The following is a 13,993-nucleotide window of genomic DNA, read 5'->3' as shown; positions in this document are numbered from 1 at the left end:
ATAAACGTAAAGATTAAGAAACAATTATCGAAAAACTCGTTTACAAACGTAGCAAACTTAGTAATAGATGTCGAATTCAATAACAGATGTCGAACCTAATAGCAATTGTCATACTACGAAACAAATATCGAACTTAGTCGACGCAGAAATAGTAGACAAAGGTTCGACGCGAAACACTCGACTTACGGTGTTAGGTCTTACCGATCGACTCACGGTAACAGATATTATATTGTATAAACCGTCAAAATTACTAAGGTTCACGCAATAGACTAATTTATGAAGCGAACTAATCAAAGTATTGTAGTAGACTTTTTATGTGTTCTAAGTATAATGGTTGCCAGAAGACTGACGGCGAGGAGTCTCTAAGCTCCCCACGTCGTGTCCCGTACGGTCGAGTGGGAGGTACCCCCACTCGAGCTAGGTGCTTCCTCCACTACCGACTTTTACCAACCCGTGGGAAAGGAATCTGCTGATCTTTTAAGTTTGCACGTGTGAATAAATATTAGTTACAATCTAGCTCTAAACTGCTGTCGTCAGCTATGAATGGAATTTGCCTCGAAAAAATATCATTTACTATCAAGCGCTAATTCCCGGTAGCGACTAAAGTATCAGGTTACTTTCAGGCAGAAATTCCCGGAACTGCACGTGCGCCTTATACTTGAGCCAAGAGATTTATTTTCATTGCTCGTGTGCTTTATTACGACTGTGGGAATTTTATGTTCCAGCTAACATTATTACTTTATATAAATGTTATTAACTATTTGTTCTATTAATTAATAATAACTGTTAAATTTTACTCCCAATTAAAAGAACAACAAAATATATAACAATGTTATTTGTAGCAACCATTTAATTAAAGATAAATGCAAATGGCAATTGTTATATTAGTCAAATGTTAATAACAAGTGTCGGTAATGTAGGAGCACGAAGTCGGTATTACAGACTTCCACTTATCGACAGACCTGCTTACTTACCCTATTGGTAGGTAAGGTAGGTTTTCACATGAACGACAATTGATCTGTACAATTCTAATTTCCATATGCTAACAAAAATGCAAATATCGATGGTCGTTCATGAGAGTACTTATTAGATAAAAGTGCAAATTATACAATATGTAGAGAAAAACATCGCGTACTAAAATATTAGAATACAAAACAATATAGATACAAATTTGTTAATGAAGAAAAAGCAAATATTAACGCTAAATATAGAATTATGACAAAAGTCAGATTTACTATAAATACTTGAATTTTCGAAATTAGTTGTCACTATGACGTGACATGCCAAAGAAAATATCTTCTTCTTCTTCTTCATTCTTTAATTTAGGCAAGTTGCCTGTTTCGTAACGACGATTTATTTATGCCTATTGCCCTGGTATATTGTCGCACCATCGTTTTCGTGGGCGCCCCGCACTTCTGCGGCCAATCAGTGATTTATCCCGTGCAATTCTGCCGATTCTTGTTGTCCATTCTGCTAATAGACAGTGTGTCGTTTCTATGAGCCACAAATTTTTTTACGTTGGGTAGGGAGCTAACCTGATCCAACAACCTTCCTCTTTTTCCCGGGCTTAGGACCGGCAACATGATCGCTGACCTTGATCCGTCCAGCGATCATGCAGGCGGAGTTAAAGAAAATATCTGCCGTATAAATAATACTATAATAAATAACATCATTATATTTCAGATTTGTTGAAATATTTTTAAAATTTGATTTTTTTTGGTACCTTGGTAAGAGTCTGCTATAACTTTAGAATCGTCATAATTATAAGCCATTATTTTATTTTAATAATAGTAATAGTAAATAATAAAATATCTAAATATCAACGTTAAAAAAATACTTTTAAATTTGGTCTAAATTTTGTACTTTTCCTACCTATGTGACGTTATAGGAATCGCTGCTGAGCTTTGATCATTTGTCAATCTAATGTATAGTAGGTATGAGAGATTGACTGGACAAAATTTGGATTTTAGTAAAATATTTTTTGACTACTTTTCATGGGTTCTTGTGTTATAGTACGGTAGTAGTATAGTAGTGTAGTACTATAGTAGTAGTTTTGCAAATCTCATTTTTACTGTTCTTTTCACTTCTACTTTTTCTAAAGCAGTTAAGCATAAGATACGGCAAATGCTTCTTTTACCTATCCATATTAAACGGCATAAAAAAAGATTTGAAAAAAGACTTTTTCAGCAAGGAAACGTACTTCGAAAGAGCTGTGAAAAAACTGAAATCAATGCCACAAATGGAAAATAGATAAGCCTGCATGTCCACAAACATGGCTTGAAAGGCTCGAAATCGAACATAGCGTGTAGCGGAAATAACTTATAGGACATTGTTGGGACACAAGAGTATTCCCATTCTCTTTTGAAATTATAAGTGAAACTTATCGAATATAGTACAATAATTGTACTGTTGTAATATTAACAATAGCTGTTACTGTGAAACAAATAATAAGATTATACACTATTTTCAAAACATTAAAATGATCAAACAACAGCGTAACATGTGTTCTTTAAGAAATTAAATGCACTATATGAAACGATTCATTGCAGTGACTATGCTATATTACTTAATAAGACTTTGTACCTAAGAGTAAATAAAGTCATCGTTTCACTATTGTTCAAATCGTTATGACTATAATTAAAATACGAGGAAGGTGTGACGTTCAACCACAATTATAATATACGTATTAGCTTTATTATTCCCGTTTCGATTCTTCTCCGTATTCTTTCCATTTCGTATTCTATGCAACGTCATGGGCATAACAGAAAAGACGAACCACGATGCGTTGATAGGGGATTATTGTAATTATTGAATGTTATTATTGGTAATATTGTGAAAGAATATTTTCGTCATAACAATGTAGCTTCCTATTGTAATATATGCAAATTAATAATACAAATTCTGTACATCGTATTCGTGTTGGACTATTTATATATATCGTGACAGGAAATTCCCCCAGATGAAGCTCCTCAATGTCACGTTGTTGTCAGGGAGAAAAAGATCGGCACTTTTCTGCCAGCCGTCTAATAGTTCGGAATAATCGAAATTCTTTACTAACTGTAACTTGTTAACTTGTACAATTTTTTTTATTGTTATAAGTGATACCGTCAGTTTTCCATATTGGATTCTCTAACAGCATTCTCTATATCTGATTTGATTTAATATTCTTGATTTGAATTTTTGATTTGTTTCTTGAATTAAATTATATTGTATATAACTTTTATTTCATTATTTTCTTTATTAATATTAATTATTATATGTATTCTTAATTATTATTCTTTATTATATCATTTATTACTGTACTATTTTATATAATTATTTTTCTTATATTATTTACTCTTGAATTACTTTTGACAGACTACGAGTTCAACCGAGAGTATAAGTGTATTTTATTTTGTTATATACCACCAGTTAATGTAAGATTAGAGATCAGTGTTTTCTGCACCAGTAACGTAAGTTATATCCTTAAGTCTTTGTTGATTCTTTTCCGTTAAAATTTTGCAATAGGTTGGGTCACCCAATGACACCCACCCTTGTTTGTCTCATTCTCCTTCTGTGTGACGTCACAGATGGGGTTGTCAAGAGGAGTAAGAACAAATTTTAATCTTCCTTTTCCCGGTCAATCTTTTTCAGAATTTACTCGGTTAAGAAGAATGCCCTATTTTGAGTCAATCCGTGGAGCCGGACTTTACTCGGGATCTGGGCTAGATGATCTTAGGGAAGCCAATAGGAGGTAATAACTTGTAAGATTATGATGGATGAGGGGTACTTACCCTTGAAATAGATGAATATGTATTCTAGAAAATACGATTTGTGCCAAATGCCGATAATCCACGGGCCCAAGCTCCTTTGGGTTGATTGAGTTGATTGAGTGGTCACAGGATTTCGGTGTAGAAAGGTTGTGTTATTAAATGAATATCACTTGATTAACAGGTAAAATTAAAGTATATTCTTTAAAGATTAAAAATAAGCAAGAGTTGCACAAGTGGTTACACAATTCTGATCACTCGTAGTAACTGTCACACGGAATATTACAATAGTAACACGGATTATGAACGTAGCGTGTTAAAGTGCGTTACTGTACGCAAGTTGTAATAAACGGGTATAAATGCGCGACGTGTACGAACTGTTATATAAAATTGGTATAATCAAGCGGAATTGTAAATAAGATAAATTATTAACTTGTCTTGTTAATAATTTATAATAATAGGAAAGTCTGTCTTCCAAGTTAATTAAGTTGTAACGTATAAAGAAGACTATCTTGAAAAAGACTTGTCTTGTATAAGAAGTAGTCGTGTTGGAAGAGAGACTTTTCAAGCACAAATGTATAAGTATAAAATAATTAACAGAGGTAATTAAGATTTAAGTGTTAAGAGTATAGAGGTTGCCGGTAGACTGACGGCGAGGAGTCTCTAAGCTCCCCACGTAGAGTCCCGTACGGCCGAGTGGGAGGTACACCACTCGCGCTAGGTGCTTCCTCCACTACCGACTTTTACCAACCCGTGGGAAAGGAATCTGCTGATCTTTTAAGTTTGCACGTGTGAATAAATATTAGTTACAATCTAGCTCTAAACTGCTGTCGTCAGCTATGAATGGAATTTGCCTCGAAAAAATATCATTTACTATCAAGCGCTAATTCCCGGTAGCGACTAAAGTATCAGGTTACTATCAGGCAGAAATTCCCGGAACTGCACGTGCGCCTTATACCGTAGCCAAGAGATTTCCTTTCATTGCACGTGTGCTTTATTACGACTGTGGGAATTTTATGTTCCAGCTAACATTATTACTTTATATAAATGTTATTATCTATTTGTTCTATTAATTAATAATAACTGTTAAATTTTACTCTCAATTAAAAGAACAACAAAATGTATAACAATGTTATCTGTAGCAACCATTTAATTAAAGATAAATGCAAATAGCAATTGTTATATTAACCAAATGTTAATAACAAGTGTCGGTAATGTAGGAGCACGAAGTCGGTATTACCGACTTCCACTTATCGAAAGATCCGTTTACCGACCTAAGTTGTCGGTAAGGCAGGTTTCTCTATGAACGACAATTGACATATGTTCTACTATTACCGTATGCTGTCAAAAATGATTTTTATCGATGGTCGTTCATAAGAGCATTTAATACAAAATAGAATTTACAGTGAATATAATGTAAATTATTATACGGTTATATGTTATACAAAGGTAAATTATTTTAGTAATCGTATCGTAACTATGTGTATGTGTAATTTGTACAAGTAAAAATATATAAGTGATAAAATTTCAAAAATTTTCGTATATATGACGGAAGGACAAATCACAACCACTGGGTAGTATGTTTTGGTATATTGAATCGTCACTAGGACGTGACATCTGCTAGTCGAGATGCACAGATTGAGTAATTTATTAATATACTTATTATGGAAAACCTAATTTTGAGGCCCAAAATTTATTTTGTCTTTTAATTAATAAATTTTATATTGTCTAAACTCAAATCACTGGTAGACACTTAACCCAGGCCCGCCAGGTGAAGGATTAACTTCTTTAGTCTTGAAAAGAAATAATTCCTGTCTCAATATATCCAGAGACAAGCTAAACCATATTCGGGTGTCGATATATAAAAGTAGATGAATCAAGTAACTTTGAATAAAATCAATGGTTATTTTATTAAGAGTTCGTTTTTGATACTTAGTTTCGAGTAATCCTTTTAAATCACTAACCAACATACTTAGTTCTTCATAAGATTTCCAAATACGATAAAGTATTTTTTTATAGCGTAAATTTGTGTAACTTATTATATTCTATTATATTCTTTGTGATAAAAAAGTTGTTAAGGTAAATAGTTAAGTTTTCTACTTTTAATTATTTTATACCTTTTCAAACTGTTAGAGTCACAAAAGACAAAATTTTGTAAATAAGATTAAAAGGTAGCCGAATTAAATTCACAAGTTTGATTTTTTTTTGAATAACATTAAAATGACTTGCAATCAAATTATTATGAGCTTTTATTGAATGAGATAATATATAAGGCATTCATTATAAAAGTTGCTTCAATCATTGAAAATGTTAATATAAATGTTTTCTTTTACACGCTATTAAAAAAAATTTTAAATTCTACAAAATTATTATTTTTTAAGAATAAAAATATTTATTTCATATATGTTTGTTATAATAATAGATTATATTTACGTTCATTAAGACAGAATTTTCGAATTATCGGAAAACGAATAACTTATTACTTTAATCATTATCAAATTCATTTATTCCTATCACTTATACATCTTTATTTATCTTTAAAATTCGCACGGAATTAATTTTTATTAATTATTGAAATTGCTTACGTTTTTTATATGTAATATTTTTTTGTTATTATAAAAAAATCCTTAAAATGGTGTCATTAAGCGGCTGAACGTATCAAGAGGAACTGTTTTCTATGGTAGAAGATTTGAATTATTATAATCAGCTAGGTGAAATTGCTACATTTTATTCTGGAAAAAAAATTTTCATAACAGAAAGTTTAGGATTTATATGGAGGCTTATAAGGGAAAAACTGGTAAGGTAAAAATCTTTTATATATGTTTTCGTTCTCGAATTAACTTATACATTCCTTATAAGATTTCAATCATGAGTTTTAAATAAATTTTTATACTATGTACAAAAGGGTGGTCCTTATTTTGAGTATTTCAAAATTTTTTATGTTCCCAGAGGTTTATATGGTTTGAAATAAATAAAAAGAATATTCCTTAAGTTTAAAATCTATAACTAAATTTTAACATTTGCCGTACAGCAATGTAAGCTTTCTATCTAAATAATATGGAGTTTTTGTATATAATGGTCCATTATTTTTAAATAATTTTAAAAAAAAATTAGAAATTCTGCAGGCTATATTTTTATAATTGTAGTTGTCCCTACAAAATTTTACACATTTTTATATATTGTAATTGTATTATATAAGTATAAAAAAAAGGATTTTTTTATTATTTATTATTTTTATTTTAATATAAAAAGCTTTTTTTACAAATTTTAAAAAAGAGAAAAGGAAGTAATTAGAATAACTATACATATTCATTTAGAGATATAGTATGATCAAGAAAAATGTAATAGAATTTTAAATGTTTATAGCAGGGATAGCGAACCTTTTTGTATGCGTTGGTCAAATTTGGCTTATCATTGCTTGCAGCGTTATATTCGTGGGTCAGTATATGTGTGAGGAGCCGTGAGAAAAATCTTATTCATTATTCTGAAAATTAAAGCTTATCAAAATCGACGCGTAATTCAATTCAAAAGTTTTTGAGGATTAATTTTTGACGCGCGAGTCACAGGTTAGCCATCCTTGGTCAATAGTCTACCGAGTCACTAATAAATATCGTCGCTTCCTATACTATTTTATCTGTAGTACTTATTTACTAAACTGTTGAGATTGTTAGATTTATTTTATTACAATATGTATAAGAGAAGAGAAAGTAGAAACTAAATATAATTCCTTTGTTGAGTAAGAGAGTGCTATGTTGTCAAATTGCGTTTCGTACCGAATCTTCTCGAATATTCGAGAACCGAAACAAAGGAAAGAACAAAAGAATGATAGAGGGGATAATGTATATATATAGGCAACAAAGAAACTGATAGAAGCAAGGCTTAAAGATGTGAAGCAAGGTTTAAAGATGGGAAGCAAGGTTTTAAGATAAGAAGCAAGATTTTAAGTATAAGACAAGATTTAAAGTAAAATGTAAGATTTAGAAGGAAATAGTAAGATTTAAAGTAGTACGTATGGTGATATTATAAAAATATATATATAAATATCCTAATTTTTCTTAACTAAAACTATTATATGTATTTTTTGTACTTCTTAACAGAACATCATCCAAAGCAAACTCTTTCTAATCTCTCAAACAATAATCATTCTCTTTTTTGTTTGTTAGACACGTTGCCTTTATCGTCTATCGTCAATCGCTTATCGTTATTTCTTTTCGGTTTTTTTCTCCTTAACATATCTTCTTATTTTAATCCCAAATTATGCCATCGCGGATAACAATTAATACTATAAAAGCTCTGTTTTCAGTCACATACCCATGAGCACGCACGCACATATACAAACACACTTTGCTTATCACAACAGCACTCATGCTTAGTATGCTATTCTAGAGATATCTATATGTGCATTTTCAATAGTAAATGTTCTTTTTTATCTAAATCTTAATTTCTTCTGTATTCATATATACACTCACGTAAAACACTGCTTCCTGTTCAGTCCTAAATTTTTTCTATAATACTTTCGGAGTTGCAACTAATTAAAAAGAATCCCAAATCGAACTAATGTTTAGATGACACAAAATACGCATATCTTTAATTTTTATACGTTTTTGAAAATAATCTTTATCCTCTTTAGCTAACTTATTCGTACGTTTAATAAGTCTTTTTGCCTTTTTTACTCATTTATTTTAATTTTACGATAATTAATCTTTCTTTTCTCTCTTTGCTCTATTTTTCTCTTTCCTTCTATATGTAAACTTATATAATGATATTTTATTTTGATAAGAATATATTTTCTGCAAAAAATTGTTTCTATAAATGTATTGCTATTTGTAGATGTTTTCCAGATATAACAACGATTTAATTGCTGATAAGAGAAAAAAAAAGTAGGATCCGCAGACTCGATTCAAAGAGTATTTTAATGATGTTGTAAGTAAAGTTACGTAGTTTGTGCTAATTACTATGTTAATAAAAAATATGATCAATATTACCGGGGTTTAAATTTTCAGATTTTTGAAAGATTGAAGAGAGAGCAAAAAGATGTCGAAAAGAAGATTATTCTGATAGAAGGAGACACAAGTAAATTTAATTTAGGATTGTCAGAGAAAAACCTCGAACGCATTAAAGATACCGATTTGATATTCCATGGTGCAGCATCCGTGCGTTTTATGGATAATATTCGTTTTATAGTTCATACGAATATTAGAGGAACAAGTGATCTCCTCTTGCACGCACAGGAAATGACAAGCTTGAGGATACTGTTTTCCTAATTAATTATTTAAACATTGGATTTACTTAAAAAATAAACTGTTCTTATTTTATAATAAATGTTATCTTTAGGCTTTTCTTTATGTATGATCGGCATATTCGCATTGCGTATATAGTAAAATTGAAGAAAAATTCTATAAACCACTTATAAAGACAAAAGACGTAATTAAATTGACAGAGATTTTGAAAAAAGATCAATTATACTTAATAACCCCAAAGTAATAAAACAAGAATACTATTGTTTTTTTTAAAGCTAAGTCGATTAGCAAATTCGTTTATTTCATAGGCTACTTGGTAATTGGCCCAAAACTTACGTATATTCAAAGGCAATCTGTGAAAATACTGTACGGCAATATTCTAATGGAATTCCTACTTGCATCTTTCGGCCATTCATTGTTGTCGCAACGGAAAAGGAACCAATCGCCGGTTGGATAAAAAATCTGTATGGACTAACAGGTATTGTTGTAGAAAGTGCGACTGGTGTTTTACACACGATATATTGTAATGAAAACTTTATTTGCGACATAATTCCTGCCGACTATGTTGTCAACAACATTATTGCTGCCGCATGGGTCGTTGCACAAAAACAGTAAGTTTTTTTTTCTGTTTTGAAAAATCTCCGAAATTTAGTTTTAGTTCAACTTTTAAAATAATATTTAGAGTGAATAAGAAAGAACTTTTATCGTAGGTCCGTACAAAAGATTATTAATCTCTCCAACAGAAACAAGAAATATTTTCGTGTTAACAAAGAGATTCCAATTTATAATGTTGTTTCCTTAGTTCAAAAATCAGGTACTTGAGCTACTAAGGAAAATTATAGAAAAATAATGCGATTAATATTCCGTCGAAAAAAATTTTGTGGTACTACTCCTTATGGTTTAATCGTAACTATTCTTTCCATATTTTTTTGACTATTTTTTGGCACTGGATAACAGCAATCATAGTGGAATCGTTAGCTTATCTTAGTGGAAGAAAGCTAAGGTAATGTCTGACAATATTTTAGATTAACATGCGATTTATTATTCGTCGATAAAAAAGAACATCATTCAATTTATTGTATAGCTTTTCAGATTGCTTAATATCTACAGGAAAATAGAAAAGTTTAAATATGTACTGAATTTCTTTACTTTTAACGAGTGGGGAATTCACAAATGAAAACGTTTCGAAGTTATGGGAGAAGCTATCTGTAGTCGATAAACATGACTTCTTCTTTAATGTTTCTAATATTGATTGGGATAGTTTTACTGATACTTACGTAAAGAGAATGCGAATATTTATACTTAAAGTCCCGATGAAGACGGTTGAAGGATCAAGACAATTTACTAGAAGTTAATTTTTTGACAATCTCTTTTTTTTAACAGATATTATGTTTTTCCTTTTTAAAATTTGATCATTCGCCTTATCGTTTATTGTTTCCAGGGTAATAATAGCTCATTATACGATAAAATTGTTTTTTTGTGTGATGATTCTTTAGATCTTTTATTCGTTATATTTTCAGTTTTTTAATTTGTATTTTTATTCTAACAATCTGAAATAAACAACAATAAAGAGATCCTTTTATAAATAATTTTTCTTCGTTAGAATAAGTTAATTTTTTGTCATTAGCATAATTAGTTTTTCCTATACCTTAAACATTTTTTTGCAATCAAACGTTTTCACTTTGTGTTTGTACGAAAAGATATCTCCAATTAAAAAATTATAGACGGTATCAAAACATTTAAATACAGATATATAATTTTAATAGCTGATGTATTCCGTAGAACTTCAAATATCGATAGTGAATTAGCAACCATATGTGACTAATAAATAATGTTAGAGAATAAGAAATATTTAAATCAACTTTTAATATGAATTTGTGCAGTAATATATTTAAGTTAAATATACTATTGGGTTGGAAACAAATAATTCCCAACTTTTTCAATGAAATAAAGAAGTTTCTTTTTTTAACTTAGAATGAGCTTTAATCTATGATGTATTTTTCAATTTGTTCGATGACCTTTTGCCATGTCTGTGAAAACTTAAAAATACCAAGCTCATAAAAAGTCTGATCCTCTTCGGCCAAAAACTAAGTTAAGTGAGATCTTACAGAGTCATCATCAATGAAAGTTTTACTACGAAGGTAGTTGTCCAAGGATCAAGATAAGTGGTAATTCAATGGCGCGAGATCAGGGCTATATGTTGGATGTAACATCAATTCCTAACCAATATCCATCAATTTTTTCTGAGTAAACAAAGATGTGTGCGGCTTAGCATTGTCATGGTGGAAAATGACACCTTTACGATTGACTAATATTGGTCGCTTTTCCTTGACTGCTGCATATAACTTGTCCAGTTGTCGACCGCAGACCTCCGAATTAATGGTTTGGTTCCTTTGAAGCAAGTCAAAATACACCGCACCTTACCAATCCTACCTAATTTACAGAAAAATCTTCTTTTATGGGATATTTGTCTTTGAAGTGATTTGCGATGACTCATTACGCATGCACAACGATCGTTTTCGATTGACATATATGGCGAAAATGTTCCTTTTTGCACTCCATAATAATAATAAGGTAAAAAAAAATCTTTAGAAAAATATCTGCGCCATGAATTTGTAAAGCGAAGTAAGGATGACAGCTAACATATATAAGAAAAAGAAGATCATAACATTTACGGATATCATAATAATGGGAAAGAAGTCTATAACTGAAATCAGCAGTTACTTAGTTGCCAAAAAAATATATAATAGAAATTTACTATGCTTACTACATAGAGGAGGGTTGAAAATATCATGGTCTTGCTAATATAGTGCTGAAAATTTCTGAGCCTACAATGCAGATGAAATAAATTCTTATCATGACTTTGGAAAGGGTAAAATCTGTTTATATTTACAGGGAACATATGGAAGTAATACTTATATACAATTGAAATTTACTGTGTCTACTACGCATAGGAATACTGAAAACTTCTAAATATTTTTAATTGTTAATAGCACAACATGTTTATCTCGTTAATAATATTTAAATTAATATTGAACGTCAGTAATAAGAGATAATGAAAAAGGTGATAGAGCTATAAACCTATTTTTCATTCTTGTAATGCGAAAAAATGATTTTAACCATCGACTTATTTAGACTTCTATTAAAAATTGAGAAAAAGGTTAAATCTTTGTTTCGAGCGTGACGATTAAATTGCTTTTTATTGTATATTTAGTTATAGATAATATATTGATACATGATGTATTTATTATTTTGTCGTCTTTTATAAAAATCTAGAGTATATTAGCACACGGGATAATTGGAGTTATTTTGGAAGTTACCTTTGAGGTTATTAAGGATATATTTTGTTTTGTTCTGCCAAAGAATTATATCATCTTACGTGCGTACATAAGTACACACTTGTGTTTTTGTTGTTATTACAACAGGAGCAAAATCTTTCACAAGCATCCAAGGTCCGTTACCAGAGTTAGTGTCGGATTCTGACCGTCCGAGACTCTTTCCTTAATCAGGAAAAGTCTAATTAGACCGGTCCTAGTACGGGCTACTTGTCGACTAAAATACCCCCTATTTATCATTACAACATACCAGGGGCGAGAGTTGTAATATACTTTCATCGCAGTGCTTTATTGACAAGTAGGATGAGGATGACGATGCAGAGCACACCCCGCTTTATTGACCAGCGTATACAGTAGATAGAAAGGTAAAAAATTTAAACTTAGCATATAAGACAAACATATAATTTTGAAAACAATAATAAAACAAATCTGGACCTATGGAATACCGATATGCGGTATAGCAGCGAAAAGATTCTTTGCTAAGCTCGAGGCTAAGAAATCCATAAACTCCCTACGAACAATCGTAAATGCTCCATGTTACGTCCGTAACGAAGAGATAAGGATGGACCAATATATTCCCTCGATAGAAAAAGAAATAACTTAGACAACTTGCAGATACAAAAAAAGAATTGATACGCACATAAACCAGCAAACCAACGATAACTACAACTAATATACTCCTATTAGGGTCGAAATAATCCACCCAGGAGACCTTGTAAAGAATTAAACCTAACCGAAATAAGTGACAATAGCGAGACGCCATCTCATTGAAGAAACTGTCCACATGATATCATTTTTCACTTATTTAATAATTAACCAATTGTCTACGGACAAATTGTAAAGATGTATAGAGTTAATAAAAACAAAAAAAATTATTAGGTTGAAATATTAGTTAAGTAGTCTATTTGTGAAATGATAAACTAAAAGATTTGAAGATATTTTTGCAGTTTTAATTAATTTGTCTAGGATTAAAATGTGTTATTAGATACAACTAAAAAATCTTTATGCTTTTCTAAACATTTAAAGTTTACAATATTATGATATTGATTTATGTACTACTATTTCATTTATATGTTTATTTTGCATGAGATATTAATTATATACTATATTTCATACATTTGCATATTATATTTACTTACATTTAATATTATGTATATTCCTTGTATTAAAATTTTGATCATCTTTTTGCATTTATTATTAACAGAAACTTGTTTTGAAGAGGTTTTCTGATTTTTAAATAAATTAGTTCGTACAAGAAAATTTTGTTGAAACTAAACAGATTTTAAAATAAATAAGTTCTAACATGAAGATTTTGTTTAAACTAACAATTGGCATAGACAAAATATCTGTTAGGCATAAACATTTTAAATTCTTTTAATAGCATTTATAAATACAATTAACGGCTACTTTATACGTAATTATAATACTTTTACTTTGATTTGAATTATTTAAGATGATAGATAATTGTTTTTTTTTTTACAGACTCTTCAGGTTTTAAAATTAAAGTATTCCTTTAATTTTGTGTACTACTACCTCTTTTTAATTCAACTAATGGAATGTCGCATGGACGCTGGCGAAAACACTAAATAAAAATAATGTTTTATAAAAGTAAATATAATAGAAATTTATGAGTTTATTAATAATTCATGGTTCCAATGTTTTCGGTGAA

The sequence above is a fragment of the Polistes fuscatus genome, unplaced genomic scaffold (genome assembly GCF_010416935.1).
Source record: "Polistes fuscatus isolate 324 unplaced genomic scaffold, CU_Pfus_HIC Scaffold54, whole genome shotgun sequence".
Lineage (NCBI taxonomy): Eukaryota > Metazoa > Arthropoda > Insecta > Hymenoptera > Vespidae > Polistes > Polistes fuscatus.
This window is presented reverse-complemented; position numbering follows the sequence as displayed.